The sequence below is a fragment of the Camponotus vicinus genome, unplaced genomic scaffold, assembly GCF_025532165.1.
Source record: "Camponotus vicinus isolate PSW18456_S1 unplaced genomic scaffold, iyCamVici1.0 SCAF_2, whole genome shotgun sequence".
In the NCBI taxonomy this organism is placed as follows: Eukaryota; Metazoa; Arthropoda; class Insecta; order Hymenoptera; family Formicidae; genus Camponotus; species Camponotus vicinus.
In genome coordinates, this window is record NW_028141956.1 from 20,573,458 (window position 1) to 20,597,164 (window position 23,707).

The following is a 23,707-nucleotide window of genomic DNA, read 5'->3' on the forward strand; positions in this document are numbered from 1 at the left end:
TTATGCTATTATGAATCGTTCCAAAGATGAAGTCTATTGGATAACTGTTATGGAGGAGAATGTCGATCACACCAACTAAATTTTCTTCATGGTAACGAGGATGTGAAAGTTTAAATATTTTATCTACTAATCCTATGATCACTCCCTTTTTGTGAGTTAATGGATGGCCTGAATAGAAATTCAAAAATCTACCTGAAAATGTAGGTTTTCTAAACCAATTAAACTCCAAGTGTTCACCATTGACAATAATTGTGATGCCCAAAAAATTCAAGGAATTTATTTCTGGGACTTCTATTGTGAACTGCAATCTTGTGTGGAAGGAGTTGAACATATTTAGAATGTCAGGAATGAGACAGGAAGGGGCTGCTATGGCAATATCATCGACGTATCTAACATATAATGGAATATGAAAGGGTAAACGAAAAAGTGTTGTTTCTTCAAGTTTTTCCATGACCAAGTCTGCCAGGATAGGTGAGAGGGGGGAACCCATCGGAGTGCCAAAGATCTGTTTATAAACCTTGCCATTAAACTTAAAATAGGTGGAATTCATAATTAGCCTTAATCCTGTTATAAACTCGGAATAGGGAATTTTAATTTTATTTTTTAGTAAATGCCATTTCTTTGCAATACATCCAACAACTAAGTCCAGCGGAACGTTAGTAAAAAGAGATATAACATCGAGAGAGGATAATTTAGTCTGATCTATGTGTACATTGCCTAGCTTCTCGACTAACTCGTAACTATTAGCAATATGACTAGCTGGTCTTGGAAGGTTTTTATATAAAATGTTATGCAGATACGTTGCAAAAGCATGTAAAGGACTATCAATACATGAAATAATAATTATTAGTGGGCAATTACGTTTATGGATCTTTGGAAGCCCGTAAGCTCTGGGAAGCATGCCATCGCTCAACGACAGTGATCTCGAAGTAATTTCCGATATGTAATTTTTCGTTTTCCATCTCGATAACAGGCTCATGAGATCTCGGGTAATCTTCTTCACTGAATTCTTATTAACCACTTCATATGTCTGTGAATCAGAGATTATATTTTGCATCTTACAAGGGGAGTGCCAAGTAGTGAGATCACGGATTTGGCTGAATTTTAAATATGTTTGAGAGGTAACCCTCCACTACTTTATAAGCAAGTGGCACGATGCAATATTCAAGTATTCGCGAGAAATTTGCATCGAAAGTTTTCCGTGCGCCTTGTATACTGAACAGATTCGAGAGATTTTCAGGTAGTGAGCGTAGCGTAGCAGATAAGGTAGCGGACGAGAATACTGTACGTTGCAGGTTCGAATCCTACTTTTCCAATTTTTTTTTTTTTTTTTTATGTAAATTTATTCAAAATGCACATTAATGTGAATAATTAGGATCCATGGAGTCGTTAAGTTAAAAAATTATTATTTTTAGTATACAAAATTTAATATTTTATATTACATTCTTATTGCTGTTAAATTCGAAAAAAATAGTAACGATCTGAAGAAGTTAACCTGACTTGAGTATTGTGATTTCTTGTGAACCATTTTTATCCTTTCAGTTTTTGTATAGGTCGCCGTTTTCCAGCTCCCCGAAACTCCACCTTCTAATAAAAAATTTAAGATGTCAGGATCTTCATTATAATGTTTACTTTGAATTTATTCGGCGATATTTTGCGAATACTGTAATTTTCCATGTAAACGCAATTAAGTTCCAAATTGCTCGGATTTGTTACGATTTCGCGACTGTACGCATATACGTGCCGATTTTGTTGTTTGAGCTGTTTTTTTTTCAATTGAAAGGAGAATTCTCTCTAAATTCTATCATTCCTTCCTCTTTTAGTTTTGATGTCATAAAGGAATTTACAAATATAATTTCTAAAAAGTAAGTCATATGCATCATGGCATCGTTTACGAAGCGGGAAATATTGGAGCACATTGTTGGTAATACCGAACTGACTCCTGCTATTAATTATATTCTGAAAAAATTAAACGTTTGTGAAAAAAATATTACTTCTGATACTATGGATCGCTTGCGGAAAGCACTGTTTTCTCTACGATCTAAGCGTAATAGTAAATTCGAGGCTGCATGTCGAAAAAGGGATTACTTCGAGTCAAGAAATTCCTCTTGGCTTGATTCTGAATTTAAAATTCCTGACCAAATAAATGTTGTTGCTAATGAGAAATCCACTGCAACTCCTGGCCCAGGTCGTCCTCCTGTTCCTTTCGATGAAAAGTCTAAGCGATCCAAACGTAGAGAAGTTGCAGTGATTAGTGCTAGCGTGCAACATGATCCACAAAAAATGCTAATGGCATGTCGATATGCAGCTAGACGTTCTGGCGCAAATGATCTACGTGCCTTACTGGGCAAATTCACAGACGCCAATTCAGAAACACCGACAAAAATTCGGAAATTGCTGGATTCAAAAACAACTCAAGTCATTAAGAAGACCGCAGAACAAGCTTTGGTATTCCTATTTGACAACTCTCTATCAAAGAACGTGTATACAAACATGCGCTTAGAATCGAAAGCTTGTGGAGCTGATATTTGGCCGCCTTACAATGAGCTAAGGGCACTCAAGGCTGAATGCAGACCGCCAAAAGAAGTTGTTTCCATTAAAGAAAACGAAGTTGAAGTCCCGGTTCAGTCTTTATTGGGTCATACTTCAAAACGGCTGGTGAAATTACAAAAAGAGGTAATACTAGAAGCTATGCAGAGAATGAACTGTACCGTAATGGATGTCGTGCTTTTGTGTTCTTCGGGATTAGACGGAAGTACTGGCTATTCAGCCTATAAACAATCGTACAGATCTGTACAGCATGAAGTCGACATTCAAGATAGCGACTTACTCGCTACAGTTCTCATTCCGCTTCAATTAATAACTAAAGATAACGTGATTTTATGGACAAATAGGACATCCCAATCTGCTAGATTTTGTCGTCCGATCAAACTTCAATATATGAAAGAATCAGTGAAGATCATTATTAACGAGAAAGAATATATTGACCAGCAAATAAACAATCTGCGAGTGTTCAACATTTTTGTAGATGAAAATCACTGCATACGTATTCATTATGCCGTATTTTTTACACTGATTGATGGCAAAGTTCTTAATGCAATTACAAACACCAAGTCCATGCAAACTTGCCCAATTTGCCATACAACGCCTAAACAGTTCAACGACCTGTCAAATAAAACGAAAGAAGCTTTCCTACCAGATTCCAAATCGCTTGTGTACGGAATAAGTCCCTTACACGCGTGGATTCGGTTATTAGAATGCTGTCTGCACATTTCGTACAGAGTCGATATAAAAGTGTGGCAAATTAGAGGTGATAAACTGAAGGTCGCGTATGCTGATAGGAAGAAGCGCGTTCAAGCGATTCTTTGGGAAAGGCTGGGATTGATAGTTGACAGACCGAAACCAGGGGGATCTGGAACTACAAATGATGGTAATACGGCTAGAAGAGCATTCGAAAATCCAGCTCTCCTTGCTGAATGTCTAGACCTTCATTTTGGATTGCTAAAGAACATACAAACCATCTTAATCGCCTTGTCTTGCCATATGCCCATCGACTCAGCACGCTTCGATGTATTATGTTCTCGTACCGCGGAAATCTATGTAGAGAATTATCCATGGTATCCAATGCCCTCAACAGTCCATAAAATTCTTATACACGCTGCTGATATATTGCGTACAAGTATTCTTCCTGTGGGAATGCTGGGCGAAGAAGCGAGTGAAGCTCGCAATAAAGATTACAAAAATTTTCGGCTGTTTTACAGCAGGAAGACCAGTCGCAAGGATACACTGACAGACTTATTTTACAGGGTTATGGATACATCTGACCCAATCATCTCGTCTGTGAGTCTGACTTCGCGCATTAATAAGAAAAAAGTTCTCGCTCTTCCTCGAGAGGTATTGGATTTGCTCACAATTCCGGAAAAAGAGGCAGCAAGTAGCTCTCCAGCAGATACAGAGATCGAAATTGTAGATGAAGATGACACGGGTATTTCGCAAAGTATCGCGTTGTTAGATGATGTAGAATTGTCAGACGAAGAATCGGAAGGGGAGGTTTAAAAAACAGTGAATCCACAACTAAGCTAAGTAGTGAATGATGAGCGGGAAAATCGCTATTAAAACATTAAATCGTATATAAAGCACCCCGAGTAGTAAGAGGCAAGGGGACTCACTCTAATAAAGCACCCCGAGTAGTGAGAGGCAAGGCGACTCACTCTAATAAAGCATCCCGAGTAGTGAGAGGCAAGGGGACTCACTCTAATAAAGCACCCCGAGTAGTGAGAGGCAAAGGGACTCACTCTAATAAAGCACTCCAAATTTTCGATACGGTAATTAAGGGATCTGAAATCGCACTGTAATTTTTTCGTGGTAGGCCCTGAAAACTACAGATTTTGTAGAGAAACTGCAGGCATTTCAATTAGAAAACCTCATTTTTAATTTTATAGTCATTGTATTGGATCCGCCATTTTAAATTTTGAATTTTTGATGTCAGATTCGTTATCAGCGACCTCGAAAGCCCTCAAATATCAAGTTTCATACAAATCCGGCCAAAAGTAATAATTATTGGCCGCCATATTGGATCTGCCATTTTGAATTTTGATGTCAAATTCGTTATAAGCGACTTCGAAAACACTTAAGTATCAAGTTTCAGAAAAATCCGCTGAAATCTTGAATTTTGGCCATTTTTTCGACTTTCCTGGCCCACTGTGCGCCGGCATAATATGCGTCACTACAGATTGGGTTTTTTTCAATTTATACAACTTTTTTTGGCACCGATGCTAAACTTAAACTAAAAAACTGGTCTCGCACACAAGTGAACATTGTTAACACAAAATCAAAAATTTCTTTCTTAAACCAGTGTATAAAATTAAACATTCTTCCTCCACATTTACAATTACAGAACAGGCTCAATATCTCCTTTATTAATAATAAATCTATTCTTACGTTTGATAAAATTCAGCGATTAACAGCGATGAAAATTTTAAAATTAGAAATAGCTGATGCGCACAGATATCTGAGATTTCTACGATACAACAATTTCACATTGACACGTTCATTATACAATTGCATACCTCTACATATTTTAAATAATTTCTTTTACAAACAGAGAATTTTCTTGTACCACCTCGGTAACAAGCTCAAACACAAAAGAGTTAATAAAATTAAATAATTGGCTTTCAACAATCAACCAAAGATGCATCCAACAACAACCGTCCATTGAATATTTTTATGCTATACCCCCACGTTCAAGCTCTGATAAACAATGGTACTCCCTCAGATCAATGAAGAACAATCATAAGGGTTTGTCTAAGCCAACTCCGTCTCCACTGTTCTCTCTCTCTCCTATTCCTCATGCTTCCAACTATAATGATTTTCATGTTAACATAGATCCGAATATTTTTAACAATGTGTTTCCAGATAAACAATTAAAAAACGATCAAGGAAAAGTGGATCATTAACTTATTCTCTGTAGACATTCCTACAGAAATTCAGTATCTTTTGCAACTTGGGGAAAAATTCAGTCTTCCTACAGAACAGTTCAAGAAACACGATTTCATCAACTTCATTAAACAATTAGAGAACAACTTGTCAAAATTACATCCAAACACAGCAAATGACATAAGAATTTTTTCGGTTCATGAATTATCAAAATTACTTAACTCACCTCCCCAAATCACTCCTGTTGAAAGCCAAATATTAAGATGGTATAAATCTACAGTTAAATTTTTCAAGGATAATCCAGATATAATAATCACGCGAGCAGATAAGAGCAATTCTACGGTCATTTTGGACAAAGAAATCTATCTTTCTAAGATGCAAAATATGCTCTCTGATTCACAGACATATGAAGTGGTTAATAAGAATCCAGTGAAGAAGATTACCCGAGATCTCATGAGCCTGTTATCGAGATGGAAAACGAAAAATTACATATCGGAAATTACTTCGAGATCACTGTCATTGAGCGATGGCATGCTTCCCAGAGCTTACGAGCTTCCAAAGATCCATAAACCTAATTGCCCACTAAGAATTATTATTTCATGTATTGATAATCCTTTACATGCTTTTGCAACGTATCTGCATAACATTTTATATAAAAACCTTCCAAGACCAGCTAGTCATATTGCTAATAGTTACGAGTTAGTCGAGAAGCTAGGCAATGTACACATAGATGATCAGACTAAATTATTCTCTCTCGATGTTATATCTCTTTTTACTAACGTTCCGCTGGACTTAGTTGTTGGATGTATTGCAAAGAAATGGCATTTACTAAAAAATAAAATTAAAATTCCCTATTCCGAGTTCATAACAGGATTAAGGCTAATTATGAATTCCACCTATTTTAAGTTTAATGGCAAGGTTTATAAACAGATCTTTGGCACTCCGATGGGTTCCCCCCTCTCACCTATCCTGGCAGACTTGGTCATGGAAAAACTTGAAGAAACAACACTTTTTCGTTTACCCTTTCATATTCCATTATATGTTAGATACGTCGATGACCATGCTATTGCCATAGCAGCCCCTTCCTGTCTCATTCCTGATATTCTAAATATGTTCAACTCCTTCCACACAAGATTGCAGTTCACAATAGGAGTCCCAGAAATAAATTCCTTGAATTTTTTGGACATCACAATTATTGTTAATGGTGAACACTTGGAGTTTAATTGGTTTAGAAAACCTACATTTTCAGGTAGATTTTTGAATTTCTATTCAGGCCATCCATTAACTCACAAAAAGGGAGTGATCATAGTGTTGCGTCCGTGGAGCGATATATCTCGAATCGCGCGACACAACGTTCGGCACTCGCGTACACGCTCGCGCACACGCTCGCGCACTCGTAAATAATAACACGGTTCTCCGTAACACCGAAACTTTAATGGGCAACACAGAAACACAAGCAATAACTCGGAAAGATAATACAACGGCATGTAAACACATCCGCTCAGCTTGACAGCTGGCTTCCGACTCCACATGACGGCTGCTCCATCAACAAATCCTTGACAATGAGATCTTCTTCCTCTTTCAAGACAGACTCGACCGCGACTCAAACCAGGGACGTAACACTTGCCCTCCTCTTCGAAAGATTGTCATCCCGACAATCACAAAATTGGCAAGTTTCTTCAGGAATCTAGTCGAATTATAGTTTCCGATCTGGTCGAATTATAGTTTCCGATGTGTCTCCATGTTCTCCCTGAACTGCTGTTCCAGGTTACCGAACCGCACACCTTCTTGGGATCAAACGACTCTATTGACTCCATAAATTTCCTCCAAAGATTAAAATATTCAGGCCAGAGGGGGGGTATCTTCCCGTGGACCTTCCGTTCTCCCAAGAGAACTCCTCAGGCCCCTGCCTCGGCATTCGCCCGAAGACCTACGGGAAAACCACGGGTCAAAAACCGTGGGTGAGGCAGCCTTTATCCCTTCTGGTTATCGTCGTCTCTCTCTCTCCTTCCTTAATCTTTCTTTTTCCCTCGTTGTCAAATTCAAATGAAATTTTTCTGAAAAGAATTATGCAGCAGAAATGTACTTTTTTAAAAATAATTCTAAATGAATAGCGGGCTCCGAAAAACTCCCTTAAAACAATCTTTGCCGCTCATGAAAAGTGGCCAACCTATCAGAATGAACTACCTTACATTTATTATTCGATTTTCTAATTCCATAGACAACGTCACTAAGTTTCTTAACTATTTTATAGAGTCCCTCCCAGTTACTTTGTAATTTGGGAGATTTTCCTCTTTCTCTACGAGGATTATAAAACCAAACATTCTGACCAACATCAAAATTAATTTTTCTAGCTCTCTGATCGTACCGAATTTTAGAACGAAGAGATTGAAGATTTAAATGCCGCATCATTATGAACATCATTTAACTTTTTCCTTAATCTTTGAACATGATTCTCGGAAGAATCCTCCTCCCCTCTCTCTGGAGGGCTTCCTCGCAATAAATCTAATGGTAATCTTAAATCTCGAGCAAAATATAATTCCGCAGGAGAGGCCCCCGTAGCCTCATGTTTTGAAGAACGATATGCCAATAAATACATAGGAACCCAATTATCCCAATCTTTTTGATCCTTCAAAATAAATTTAGCTAAATAATTCAGAATTGTTTGATGATGAAGCTCAACCTGACCATCTGTTGCGGATGTAGGGCAGTCGTCCTAGTTTTCTTAATTCCTAGAAGACGTGTTATTCCTTGAAAAATACTCGATTCAAAATTCTTTCCTTGATCTGTGTGGATCTCTAATGGAACTCCATGACGAGAAATGACCTGTTTTACAAATACATCCGCTATCGTATTCGCTTTAATATTCTTTAATGGGAAAGCCTCAACCCATTTAGTGAAACAGTCGATGACTACTAATAAATATCGATTTCCAGCTGAGGTAATTGAAAGAGGACCAAGTATATCCATCTGTACTCTCTCGAAAAGAGAACTTGAATCATGAATTTGCAAAGAAGATCTTCCCTTTTCTGACGGACCTTTCTTTGCCACACAGATTCTGCAGGAACGACACGATTCTTCCACTTTTACAAGTAGCCCAGTAAAAACGTTTCCGAATCTTTTCTAATGTTCTGTTCACCCCAAAATGGCCACCAGATACAGAATCATGGGCTTCCTCCATTATTTGATTGATGAAATCTCTAGGAACGATTATCTGAAAAACTTCGGATTTAAAATTTGGAGATTCCCATTTCTTAAATAAGACTCCTTCCTTTAAAACTAATGCATCCCAATAAGACCAATAAATCTTTGCAGAAACATCTTGTTTAACTACTTGCCAACAGGGACGTTCTCCTAACTCCTTTCCTCGCAAAAACATTGAAATAGTGGAATCTTCTATTTGCCTTTTACGCCATTCTTCAAGATTATCTTCCCTCAAAATTATTCGAGCAACAGAATTCTCCGTTAGTTCCACTTTTGCACAATAAGCACAGCCTAATTCAGAACAAAGGCGCCTTGACAATCCATCAGCATTCTGATGTAGATGTCCCTTTCGATGGATAATCTCAAATTCATATTGCTGTAATCTCTCTAACCATCGGGCCAATTGCCCCTCCAAATCCTTGAAGGACATTAACCATTTAAGAGAAATATGATCCGTCCGAATTTTGAATTTTCTTCGATACAAATAATGATGGAAAGATTTTAATGAAGCCACAATAGCTAATAACTCCCGACGTGTGATACAATAATTCCTCTCTGCTTTATTTAAGACTCGACTAAAGTAAGCGATAACTTTTTCCGTGCCATTCTGAACCTGCGACAAAACTGCTCCAACTCCGTGATTCGAAGCATCTGTATCCAAAATAAATTGTCCCTGTTCCTTGGGGAAGGATAAAATTGGCGAAGAAATCAATTTCTGTTTTAATTCCTGAAATGCTTTTTGACAAGAAGAAGACCATTCGAATTTTACCTGATACTCCGTAAGCGTAAACAGAGCTATTAAGGAGAAACCTTTAATAAACTTCCTGTAATAGCTATTAAGGAGAAACCTTTAATAAACTTCCTGTAATAGGAACAAAATCCAAGGAAACTTCGAAGCTGCTTTCTATTCTGGGGAACAGGCCAACTCTTCACAGCGGAGATCTTCTCAGGATCCGTAGTGATGCCCCGTTCGGAGACAATATGTCCCAAATATTTTACCTCCTTTCCGAACAGAGAACATTTTTGGGGATTAATTTTCAAGTTTGCTGTACGCAAACGAAGAAAAACCTTCCTAAGATTGGCCATCATTTCTTCAAATGTCTTGCTGAAAACAATGACATAGTCAAGATATACCAAACAAACTTTTGATAGAATATCTTGTAAAACCTTCTCCATTAACCGTTCAAAAGTCGCCGGAGCATTGCAAAGGCCAAATGGCATGACTTTAAATTGCCACAATCCATTACCTACGGAAAATGCCGTCTTTTCCTTGTCTTCGGAGCTTACCTTCACCTGCCAATACCCACTCTTTAAGTCCAGAGTGGAAAACCAGGAATTCCCTGATAACTGATCTAGAATATCTTCAATTCGAGGCAACGGATACGAATCCTTTACCGTGACTGCATTCAGTTTCCTATAATCCACACAGAATCTAAGCGAACCATCCTTCTTTTTCACTAAAACTACAGGGGAAACCCAAGGGCTTCGAGACTCCTCGATCACACCTCGTTGCTTCATCTCCTGAATAATGTGCTCAACCTCTTCCCTAAGGTGTAACGGGATTCTTCGAGGAGCTTGTTTAATTGGTTTGGAATCTTTCACGTTGATAGAATGCTTCACAACTTCACAATTTCCTGCAACTAAATTTTCTGAGAAAACATCCTGAAATTCTATTAGAAAATCAGCAAAAATATCTCTCTGAGAAGAAGACAGATTTTTAGAATTTTCTTCGAAAAACATTTGCAAGAAATAAGGTACCTTTTCTTCTAAAATTCGGGAACAAGAAAATTCATTTCCACTTTCCTTTTCAGGTTTTCCAAATTCTGACTCGAAGATCTTGTCTAATTTCACTCTTTCAAGAAAATCAGTCCCTAATATACAATCATCGGAAATATCTGCAACTAACATTGGAATTTCCAAAAGATACTTTCCCAACCCGATCTCGACATTGACTCTATATTTGACTGAAATGGTCTCTCCAGTCGGATATCTAAGAAAACAATTTTCTATTTCGAAACGAGACTTTGACCCTCCAATCAATCTCTCATTCACAACTGAAACATCGGAGCCCGTATCAATTTTAAACAAACAAGTTTTCCCGTCAATAATACCCTTGTAACAAAAGAAACTCTTCTTAATTCTACTTATTCTAAAACATTGATTAACAATTCCTGGGGCTTCGGCCATAATAGTCGAACCTGCCCCACGAAGCTCGACTAGCCCTTGTTTTCCGCCAAAGACGGACATTCCGAACGGAAGTGCCCCTCCGCGCCGCACTGCCAGCATTCTTTCTTTTGTTGACTAAATTTATTCTTTTGAAATTTATTGTTTTTACCATTTGCAAATTTCTTTCCATTTCCTTCATCTTCTTTTTTAATATTTTCCTCATTCCTTTGTTTGTTAAATTTATTAAATTTGTTAAATTTATTATATTTATTATTATTGTCATTTTGAGCAAATTTACTTTTCGAGAAACTATTTTCCTAGATTACTTTAACAGCCATCGCTCTTTCTACAGCGGTTTTTAAAGAAGTGATATTTTCTTCTTCTTCTTTGATTTATTTGGCCACGTCCCTACTAGGGTGTAATCCGGCCATCAACTAGTGATATTTTCTAATTGCAAAGTTCTTTTAAGAAATCCGTCTGATAGCGCGGCTATAAACTGCGCACAAGCAATTTTATCTCTCACTTCATGAGAGCATTCGGGATAAGCTAGGCGCGAAAGTCTTTCCAAATCCGCACCCAATGAAGCTAAATCTTCTGAATTTCTTTGTTTCCTATTCGTGAACTGTGTATAATAAGTCTGGGCTAAATGCCCGTCCCTGAAACGCAACTCTAACTTCGATTTCAAATCTTCAAATTTCAGATTCTCAATTTCGAATATTCCATCTAAAACCGAACGCGCCTTCTCCCTCAAGCAAGCTGCCAAAGCTACCGTCTTATGGGAACCGCTCCAATTATTAGCCCGCGCTATCAAATCGAATTGAGTAATAAATTCGCGCAAGGGGACACTTCCGTCATAATTATCGGGTTTCAATTTAAAGCCTAACTCGGAATTTAAATTTTCGGTTCGCGCTCTGTTATTGGGAGGACTTAGCTGTAGCGAAGGCTGAGACCGGCTCCCTCGCAGAAGCTGCAGCTCCTCATCTTGCCGGCGAAGCGTTGCGACGATTTCTTCTTCCCGACGCGCCTGCTCCTCGCGCATACGCCGAATCTCGAGCAGAATGGTCTGCAGAGCCGTCGACTCTGTCGCTGCCGTCTCCGACGCCGCCGACTCCGATGCTCTCGATTCCGTCGCTCTTGGTTCTGACGGCGGCTCGGATTGCTCGCGCCTCCTCCTCTTTGCAGCTATAGAGGCCATCGCACAATATCACCGCTGTCCGTTCTATCCCGGACGAGCCCCCAAAAGTTGCGCCCGCGGAGCGATATACAGGGCGATCCTGAAAAACGTTATGTCTTTAAAATGACGTATTCCTGACACCATTCTAAGACAATTTTTCCTTTACCAAAATTTAATTTGAAGCGTAGTTTTTGAATTATGAGCAAAAATAGTTAGTAAATCACGCGTCAGGTACAGAAGGCAGGCAGGAGCGGCGCGGCGTGCCGCGAGCGCGGGCGCAGCTGACCGCCCGACGGGTGATTATCACCGCATGAGTCGCTAACTATTTTATCTTATAACAAAATTATGCTTTAAATAAAATTTTGGTAAAGAAGAAAATATCTTAGAATTACGTCAGAAATACGTGTTCCTTAAAATAACGTTATTTTAATAATGAAAAGTTGTTCCGGATCGCCGGCCGTCCGACGTTGCAATCAGCTGATTGCTACACGCGATGTGTGTATGGCGGAGTGTGTGCGTAAGAGAGAGAGAGAGAGAGAGAGAGAGAGAGGGAGAAAGAGAGAGAGAGAGGGAGGGTAGGAGGGACAGACATTCATACACACGCACGCACTTTTTTTCTCGCTCTCTTTCTCTCTTTTACGCAACACTCATACACTCTCTCATTCAGTCTCTCACTCACACTCTCTCGGTCACTCACTCACTCACTCACCTGCTTACTCACTTGCTCACTCACCTTGTAGCAGCGTAGCGAATCTTCATGCTATGTATTGTTGTTATCTGCTGCACGGTTATGATTGCTAGAGATGCGCGACACATCGAAATTTTTTCGATTATTAGTCTCACACTCGATTGACACAACACAGATTACACGATAACGAGTTTACTGTTTATTCACTCACTATTGATTTATCGATACCAAAAATTACTTTCAAAGAAACGCGAATGCAAACAGCACATGACTCGACGCGAAGCGACGGACCGCGGAGACTGCGCGACCACAAGAGTTATGTTGCCAGAAACGCGACACGCGACATCTAACAAACGACTTGCGCGTGGCGCGTGATTGACGCGAGATAAGACGAACGATCGGCTAAAACCTTCGCATTGCGAATGCGGTAGAAAACATGAAACGTATAATGACATACTTAAAAAATTAATTATTTATTATAAATAATAACTATTTCTAATTATAATAAATAATTATTATTTTAAAAAGCATGTGTTGTACGTTATTACGTTTTCGAAATTATTGCATTCACGATGCGAAGATTTAAGTCAATCGCAAGAATAATGTAATTTTAATTATGTAATTAAAATTACATTATTCTTGCGATTGACTTAAATCTTCGCATCGTGAATGCAATAATTTCGAAAACGTAATAACGTACAACACATGCTTTTTAAAATAATAATTATTTATTATAATTAGAAATAGTTATTATTTATAATAAATAATTAATTTTTTAAGTATGTCATTATACGTTTCATGTTTTCTACCGCATTCGCAATGCGAAGGTTTTAGCCGATCGTTCGTCTTATCTCGCGTCAATCACGCGCCACGCGCAAGTCGTTTGTTAGATGTCGCGTGTCGCGTTTCTGGCAACATAACTCTTGTGGTCGCGCAGTCTCCGCGGTCCGTCGCTTCGCGTCGAGTCATGTGCTGTTTGCATTCGCGTTTCTTTGAAAGTAATTTTTGGTATCGATAAATCAATAGTGAGTGAATAAACAGTAAACTCGTTATCGTGTAATCTGTGTTGTGTCAATCGAGTGTGAGACTAATAATCGAAAAAATTTCGATGTGTCGCGCATCTCTAGCAATCATAACCGTGCAGCAGATAACAACAATACATAGCATGAAGATTCGCTACGCTGCTACAAGGTGAGTGAGCAAGTGAGTAAGCAGGTGAGTGAGTGAGTGAGTGACCGAGAGAGTGTGAGTGAGAGACTGAATGAGAGAGTGTATGAGTGTTGCGTAAAAGAGAGAAAGAGAGCGAGAAAAAAAGTGCGTGCGTGTGTATGAATGTCTGTCCCTCCTACCCTCCCTCTCTCTCTCTTTCTCTCTCTCTCTCTCTCTCTTACGCACACACTCCGCCATACACACATCGCGTGTAGCAATCAGCTGATTGCAACGTCGGACGGCCGGCGATCCAGAACAACTTTTCATTATTAAAATAACGTTATTTTAAGGAACACGTATTTCTGACGTAATTCTAAGACATTTTCTTCTTTACCAAAATTTTATTTAAAGCATAATTTTATGTTATAAGATAAAATAGTTAGCGACTCATGCGGTGATAATCACCCGTCGGGCGGTCAGCTGCGCCCGCGCTCGCGGCACGCCGCGCCGCTCCTGCCTGCCTTCTGTACCCGACGCGTGATTTACTAACTATTTTTGCTCATAATTCAAAAACTACGCTTCAAATTAAATTTTGGTAAAGGAAAAATTGTCTTAGAATGGTGTCAGGAATACGTCATTTTAAAGACATAACGTTTTTCAGGATCGCCCTGTATCTCGAATCGCGCGACACAACGTTCGGCACTCGCGTACACGCTCGCGCACACGCTCGCGCACTCGTAAATAATATCACGGTTCTCCGTAACACCGAAACTTTAATGGGCAACACAGAAACACAAGCAATAACTCGGAAAGATAATACAACGACATGTAAATAGAAACACGTCCGCTCAGCTTGACAGCTGGCTTCCGACTCCAAATGACGGCTGCTCCATCAACAAATCCATGACAACGAGATCTTCCTCTTTCAAGACAGACTCGACCGCGACTCAAACCAGGGACGTAACAATAGGATTAGTAGATAAAATATTTAAACTTTCATATCTTCGTTACCATGAAGAAAATTTAGTTGGTGTGATCGACATTCTCCTCCATAACAGTTATCCAATAGACTTCATCTTTAGAACGATTCATAATAGAATAAAATATTTAATCACAAATAGTAATATTCCAGAAACCTCTTCTCAAGCTACCACCTCTCCGTGTCTTTCGTTTTTCACTATACCATACATAAAAAACTTTTCGGAAAAATTTTTCACTTTAGCAAAAGACTTAGATAAAACTTTGGCATTCACAGTAAAGAATAAATTGAATACAGTAGTTAAATTACACAAGGATTCTCTTACTAAGATGCAACAATCCAATATTGTCTACAAGTTAAGCTGCAGTAAATGCGAAGCCTCATATGTAGGCTAAACGAAACGACAACTAAAAATTCGTATTAATGAACACGAAAAAAATATTAATCAAAGAAATGAAGAGCTTAATGTCATCTCCATTCATAGATTACAGAGTCACGACTTTAATTGGAGTGATGCTGTAATTTTAGACAAGGAACCCTCCTACAAAAAGAGAATCATTTCTGAAATGTTACATATCACACAACAAAAATTTGGTCTCAACATTCAAAGTGACACGGAGAAATTAAATAAAGTATATCTTTCGGTACTCAATAAATGCCAGTGATTGGAGTTATGTATCATTCAAAGCTCCCGCCTTCGCGTCCCACACGCCATCTTCTCGCCGGTGCTTCTTCCGATGATTCCCGAGCTCACCGCATTCCCGAACGCCGTTCTCATGCTTCCCACCCGTCCTCCCTCTTTCCCTCTCCCCCCTCCTTCCCTACCCGCCATGCCGTCGGCTATCATTGCGTTACCACGCACATTGCCGGTATTTTTGCTGCGTAATTTAACTGTGTTTTTTCTTTGCATTGTGCACCTTTAACTTTATGTGCTACTATTTTTATTGAGTGAGAGTATGAAAATCATATTTCTACCATGGTTCTTCCTATATATATATAATTTTCATTGTAATTATATTATTTGCGTGAGCATGTGCTTTCGGCGTAAGATGTGGTCGCTCTGCTTGTTTTTTATAATTTCAGATATTTGATCTCCTGCAAGTGCCCTTTCTCTCCTGTATTAGCGAGTGTTTGCATACCACGTACGATTTACTTTGGCTTCGAGGCATATCATTTCTGCTTTGTGCTATATGCAATAAATTCTTGAGAGTATGTGATTGCGTGGTTCATAACCGTTTTACAGCAAAGGACATTGGCAAGGTGAGCTTCCTATTTTTGCGTCGAGCCGTTGCTCGCTTTTGTTATTACATTACTGATTCTGTAATTTCATTTGACTTTTGTATGTTTTTTATGCATCTCTTTCAATTTCAAAATTGTGTTATAAATTCGAGTGAAATATGAGGAATTTCTTTCTTTTTTTTCTTATTACTTTGACTTTTGTGTGATGACTATAATTTCAAGTATTTTTTAATTTAAATCAGACATGTGTGTGTATGGTTTTTTGACATTGAAAAGGATCTGGAGTAAGGTCGAAACGTCTGTCGACAGAATTTCTTTCATATTGTTTGCGATTTTTGTTTTGTATCAAGATCATCACTCTGACTAATGTTGTGAAGGTTTTAGTCGGCGGTCATTGTTTATTAAAAAGTTATAAACAAAAAATCTAATGAATAATAATCTAATGAATAATATGTAATTTTATGACACCGTGTATGAACTATGTTGTCGTTTGACGTTGTTTACCTTTCTATATTGAAATCAGATAGTGGAACAATGATAGGCTTCTATGTTTTCTTATGACTTTAAAAATATTTAAGATCATAATTTCTTATGACTTTAAAAATATTTAAGAAAAGGTGAGTTAGTACAAGACAGATCCCACACGGAACATGACATCCATTGGAGGTCCATATAACCTCCATACCTCCATATAACCTCTATCTCCACGGTGGATGTTCAATGGATCTCTAATAGAAATCCATATTATCTCCACGGTAAATGTCGTTTGTAAATTCATCATGGATGTCCATTAGACGTCGGTTATGGATGTATGATAGATGTGTACACATTTCTCTTAACATAAATAATTTTTATTAATTATTTTTCCTAGTATTGGTAAATATTATTTTTTGTTACTTTATCTTATATCTCACTAATAATTATAGTCAGTGGAAGTAAAATTTCATTTGTAAAATCAGTAATCGCGCTAGTTCGTTCGTTTACCGCTATGGTGCGCTCTTTTTCTCGTACTTGAGTTTTAGTCATGGGAATTATATAAAGCTTGCAAAAGGCGACAGATAAAATTAAAAGTATTACTTCGATCTAATTTCTGATACAGTTTCAATAGAGGAACTTCAGATATTAAATCGATTTTATAAGTCGGACAAGTAAATGTCCGGCCAATAAACGAAAATGATCCGTTCATTATCTATTTGTTACTCCATATAACGTACATATGACATCCATGAAAGCTCGACAAAATATCTATAATTACTCCATATAACGTACATATGACATCTATGAATACGTCTAATGGATGTCGAATGGAGGTATGAAATGCGGAACTGTGGATGTCTAGTAGATGTTTACGGGACGTTTCATGGAGGTTTCGAATCTCCATGGTAGACGTCTAGTGGACATCCATTAGATGTTTTTGTTCCGTGTGGGATTGTTGTACAGTTAACATGAAGTTCTACGAGTTTCTCGCTTTAACAACAAAATATGATGAGTTATTAAACTATTTGTGAGCAAAAAATGTTACATTTGTAACTTTCTATGCAAAGTGAAGTGTATCCCGCATCACAAACACAGGTTGGGTTAGGTTATATCTTCTGAAAGTGGGACCCCCCTGCGGGGGGTTCCACTATTAAAAAACTAGACACATAGGTTCGGGTTGCACCTTGCTTCGCGTGGAAAGTTGCAAATCCATGTGGAATCTCGCTTCGCGTGGAAAAATGTATACGTAGACACCAGTGGCTTTCGCCCCCCTTATTTAAATGTTTTTAGCAAAAATCGGTAAAAATCCGTTTAAAGACATTCATTTGACATCATTTACAGTGTTTCTACAAAAATTCATTGCAATCGAGCGTGGGTCGTTTTCAGAAGTTCAGCCGATTTCTGTCGAAGTGGCTCTTAATTGGATTTAATAACACCCGTAGTTTTAAAATTCACTAATCATTGAATCAATCATCCAAGGCCAATCACTGACTGATAGATTTAGCCAGTAATTGGCCAATCTTAGAACTATAGATGTTATTAAACTCGATTAAGAGTGACGTGTAAACGTAGTCAGTAATTTTCACCGAACGCATCAATCTGATTTTATTTTAGAACGGAACAAACCGGTAATAACCGGTTTTCATCGGACATAGGAATAAAAGAGAATTAAATTTTTCTTTCAGAACTACCAATTTTTATACTACATATATATTCATGTATAGCATAGAAGCTTACAGTTATTGTTGCAATATTGCATATTGCAATATAATTGCAGAGATATTGTAAAAATAATATTTTAGAATACTATTTCAGCATTGTTATAGTAATATTTTATAAAAATATTGCTAATAGCGAAATATATAATAATATGTGACATGTGTATTTATTACTGTCATTGAATATTTATAATTTATATTACGTACGATTTCAATATAGTATTTACACGATAATATATGGAATTATACCATTCTAAATTTTGATAATAAATGAATAGCATAGAATAGTTCAATTTTATATATAAATAAATAAATATGTGTGGACTTTGATAACATTCAATCAAATTGCAGTAAAAAATTAAGCTACGTGGCAGATAAAATCTGTGCGTAGATTTTTTCGTATTATAATAACAAAATTACAAAATTCAAACGTTTTAATCCTACATTCAACCCATTTTAGTGAACCAGCAGAAATGGTGTCCCGATATGTATGTGTTGACGGTCGATGTCATATGCACACACAGAGCGCACGTACGTGAGCCAAGAATTTATTCTTCATTAAGTTTTATCTTTTTATATAATTTAATTATTATTTAATTTAATAGAATGAATGCCGGCCTTTAATGCACGCGGTTAAGTCGCATTTCTTAAAGAAAGAAAAGAAAAGTATGCATATCGATACTAGAGTGCACGAGACACGTATAGATACAGCGCGGTGTCCCGCGTGGTATATAGCTGTCTCGCTCGCACTCTCTCGTTTGAGCGTCGAGTGAGAGAGATGGCTATTGGACACCTCTAACTCGGTATCACGTCTTGTAATGCTTTCTCTCTCGCTCTTATGTGCGCGAAGGACGCAACATCGGACCGTCCCCCACTACTTTATTTCCACTTTCTTCTTCGCTGCTCGATCCACGTACATACGCGCTTTGCTTGTGCGAATATGATGTCTGTGAGTGTCAACACAAGCATACCGGGACACCATTCCTGCCGGTGCGTGTACAATCGAAAAATTTCCTTGTGAGAAATAATAGATCGGAAAAGACAGCTATTAGAGACGTCTATTTCATCCATAGTTGAAATTAGTATATAATTAAACTACTTTTCAACTAATCGAAAATTTTGTTTCTATTTTTTGTAGGGATGTCTTTTTCGCAAAGGTCGTAGCCGGGTAAGCACGGCCAATCTGCCCCCGCAGGTATAGGGCTGAAATTTTTTCTGTAAGTTACTATCGATGGAACTTACAATTCCCTAAAATATTAGCCTCGAAACTGCACGTGCTTAAGAGTAAAATATAATTTTTTTTTTCGAAATTAATTTTTTTCTCCTAAACGGTTCAATGAATCATTTTGAAAAAAAATGTAATTTGGGAACAATTGCGCCGCGTTAAAAAAAAATTAGGGTCCAAATTCGAGAATAACATTGAAAAAAAAAATATTTTAAATAACTATAAGAAATTAGGCTCTGTGTATTAAAACATAAACTTAAATTTAAAGGCCATAAGAGCTAAACGCGGATGATAGTGCGTAAGTTCAACGAGAAAATAAGTTTTTCGTTGAAACTTATTTGTGTGCACAGGGCACAAATTTTCTTGGTACGATACCAAGCAAATTTAAATAATTCTCAATTCGAGAATTTATTTAATTATTATCCCTCTTTCCCCCCTGTAATGTTGTAGGCGAGAAAAATATCGGGCCGAAAGTCGCTGAATCGGGAATCGAACCCGAGTCTTTCGCTTGCCGGGCGACTGCTCTTACCACTGAGCTATTCAGACCCCTCAACTCGATACTTCTCGGTCGCCTACAATTATATATTAAATTGAAGAATAACGCCATCTTCCGCCGGCGTGAATTTTAAATAACTATAAGAAATTAGGCTCTGTGTATTAAAACATAAACTTAAATTTAAAGGCCATAAGAGCTAAACGCGGATGATAGTGCGTAAGTTCAACGAGAAAATAAGTTTTTCGTTGAAACTTATTTGTGTGCACAGGGCACAAGAAGAAGCAAGCGAAAGACTCGGGTTCGATTCCCGATTCAGCGACTTTCGGCCCGATATTTTTCTCGCCTACAACATTACAGGGGGGAAAGAGGGATAATAATTAAATAAATTCTCGAATTGAGAATTATTTAAATTTGCTTGGTATCGTACCAAGAAAATTTGTGCCCTGTGCACACAAATAAGTTTCAACGAAAAACTTATTTTCTCGTTGAACTTACGCACTATCATCCGCGTTTAGCTCTTATGGCCTTTAAATTTAAGTTTATGTTTTAATACACAGAGCCTAATTTCTTATAGTTATTTAAAATTCACGCCGGCGGAAGATGGCGTTATTCTTCAATTTAATATATAATTGTAGGCGACCGAGAAGTATCGAGTTGAGGGGTCTGAATAGCTCAGTGGTAAGAGCAGTCGCCCGGCAAGCGAAAGACTCGGGTTCGATTCCCGATTCAGCGACTTTCGGCCCGATATTTTTCTCGCCTACAACATTACAGGGGGGAAAGAGGGATAATAATTAAATAAATTCTCGAATTGAGAATTATTTAAATTTGCTTGGTATCGTACCAAGAAAATTTGTGCCCTGTGCACACAAATAAGTTTCAACGAAAAACTTATTTTCTCGTTGAACTTACGCACTATCATCCGCGTTTAGCTCTTATGGCCTTTAAAAATATTTTAACTTTCAAAATTTTTTTTCAACATCATAGGCGCTTGGTACACCTACCATTTTTCTTTTGTAATATTTTTGAGCAATAATCTACAACATATATTTTCTATAAATCGATCAAAGGGGTAGACGATAGTTAAATGGATTAAATAAATTTTTAATATTTTTTTTCTCATAAATGGTTCGATGGATCATTATCAAAAAAAAAAAAATATGTTTTAGATACTATTAAGTCACATTCATGAAAAAATTGAGATGAATGTTGAATAATAATTACATTGAAAAAAAAATATTTTAGATTTTCACAATTTTTTTTCGATATCATAGACTGCTTCAACACCTATCCGATTTTTTTTAAATATCTTTAGGTAGCAATGTTCAACATAGATTTTTTCATAAATTGATCTAAGGGGTAGATGGTTGTTAAAAAAATAAAGCAAGATATATAAAGGTATAACGTGATAACGTTAGTATAATATAGCTAAATAGCTATATTTTTCAATGTAATTATTATTCAACATTCATCTCAATTTTTTCATGAATGTGACTTAATAGTATCTAAAACATATTTTTTTTTTATATATACATATATAATGATCCATTGAACCATTTATGAGAAAAAAGATATTAAAAATTTATTTAATCCATTTAACTATCGTCTATCCCTTTGATCGATTTATAGAAAATATATGTTGTAGATTAATGCTCAAAAATATTACAAAAGAAAAATGGTAGGTACCAAGCGCCTGTCGCTACCATAGGTGCGGCGACCGCTCCCACCAATCGAGAGGGTGCCCGGCGGAGAGATCGAAGTGTCCGCTATGCGCGGAGTTTGGCCTCTCGGCTGGGCATTCGCTGGGGGCGACCGCCTGCGTTTCAAGCAGTCGTGTCGCCCAGCGAAGATTGGCCATGATGGCCAGGGAAGAGGCGAGGAGGGGAGAGTCCCTGCGGGACAAACACCCAGACCTCGGCGGGGGGAGTAAGGGGGGCCCGCGTAGGGCGGGGCCCCCCAAAGCCCCCGCCCCAGCAGGACCCGCGGGAGAGGAGAGAGGGCCTCGCCCGAAAGCGGGCGGAGGACCCTCCTCCTCTCTTCCGAAAAAGGGCTCCAGCGTGGGAGGAGGGGGCCGCTCGGGCAGGGTCTCGTTGAAGAGGACTGCCTCTGAGCGGTCTCCCTCTGTCCAGCGTGGAGTGGTGATTGGGGAGGGGTCTACGGAGCACGGGGCTCTGCCCCTGGCAACCCCCTCCCTATTGAGAAGAAGAAGAGGGACCGGAGGGGGCGATTCAGAACTTATTAGTTTGAATCGTCCCTTTCGCTTCCCCTGGAGAGTAGATTGGGGAGAGAGCCAATGGACGGCCCATTGACTCTCTCCCCGATGAGATGGGGGCCTTAAGTGGCCCGGGCCAGGCTCGACCCTGGGGTTATGCACGAGCAGGTACCCGGGTCAACAGAGTGGCGGAGGCAGCATGGGTGGCTGCGGGACAGGGGTTTTTAGTCGGTATACCCGGCATTGCACTCCTCGGGAGAGGGATTAGCCTTCTCTCGAGGGCCGGGGAGTCCGACACTACCCTCGACTGCGCCGAATGCATCGGGGGTGTGCGTAATGCATTTTCCCCTGTCTTAAGAAAAAAAAAAAAAGGTGTATCAAGCGCCTATGATGTTGAAAAAAAATTTCGAGTTAAAATATTTTTTTTTCTAATGTTATTCTCGAATTTGGACCCCAATTTTTTTTTAATGCGGCGCAATGGTTCCCAAATTACATATTTTTTTTTCAAAACGATTCATTGAATCGTTTAGGAGAAAAAAATTAATTTCGAAAAAAAAAATTATTTTTTACTCTTAAGCACGTGCAGTTTCGAGGCTAATATTTTAGGGAATTGTAAGTTCCATCGATAGTAACTTACAGAAAAAATTTCAGCCCTATATCTGCGGGGGCAGATTGGCCGTGCTTACCCGGCTACGGCCTTTGTGTAACTTATATTATAATATAAAATAATTCAAGAACAAATATAGATAAATATGATAAATTGAAATACACACACACACACACAATGACTATTGGAGATGTCTATACGCGCGCATATAATATTATTATATACATATTCTTTCCTTCGCTTACCGATACGCGGCGTCAGATTTAACAAACACATATTAATTTTTCATCATAAAATCAACAAAGACTAAGTACTAACAAGGGGAGTGCCAAGTAGTGAGATCACGGATTTGGCTGAATTTTAAATATGTTTGAGAGGTAACCCCCCACTACTTTATAAGCAAGTGGCACGATGCAATATTCAAGTATTCGCGAGAAATTTGCATCGAAAGTTTTCCGTGCGCCTTGTATACTGAACAGATTCGAGAGATTTTCAGGTAGTGAGCGTAGCGTAGCAGATAAGGTAGCGGACGAGAATACTGTACGTTGCAGGTTTGAATCCTACTTTCCCAATTTTTTTTTTTAAATAAATTAATAATTATTATAACTTAAATAAATATTTAATATTAATATTTTATATGATAATAGTAAAAGTAATAAATATTAAAAACACTTATTTAATCTAATTAATTTTTAAATAGATATCATACGATGTATGGATATCACACACATTCATGATAATAATAATATTAATATGTTAAATGTTTATTATGTTTACCGCATTCTTCAATCGAACACATGATCGCGTTCGATAGCGCCAGTAGTACCTTAACCTACCGCAACCTACCATCACAAAAAACTGCTTGCAGTCGCCGAGTAATTATCATCGCATCGTCGCGTCGTCGCGTCGTGTAGTAACGTGTCCGCGCGTGTTTCTTTCA

General features: G+C 38.2%; 1 protein-coding gene and 2 non-coding genes across 8 annotated transcripts in view; 1 reads left to right on the plus strand and 2 right to left on the minus strand.

Annotated features, from left to right (window-relative positions):
* Positions 1-23,707, minus strand: part of Magu (SPARC related modular calcium binding-like protein magu) — a 345,184-nt gene that overhangs the window by 80,299 nt on the left and 241,178 nt on the right. The gene's annotated exons all lie outside the window — the stretch shown is intronic.
* On the minus strand, positions 19,928-20,001 carry Trnaa-ggc (transfer RNA alanine (anticodon GGC)). Its single transcript has one exon. It is a non-coding gene; the product is annotated as a tRNA-Ala (tRNA).
* Trnaa-ggc (transfer RNA alanine (anticodon GGC)) lies at positions 20,613-20,686 on the plus strand. The gene has a single exon. It is a non-coding gene; the product is annotated as a tRNA-Ala (tRNA).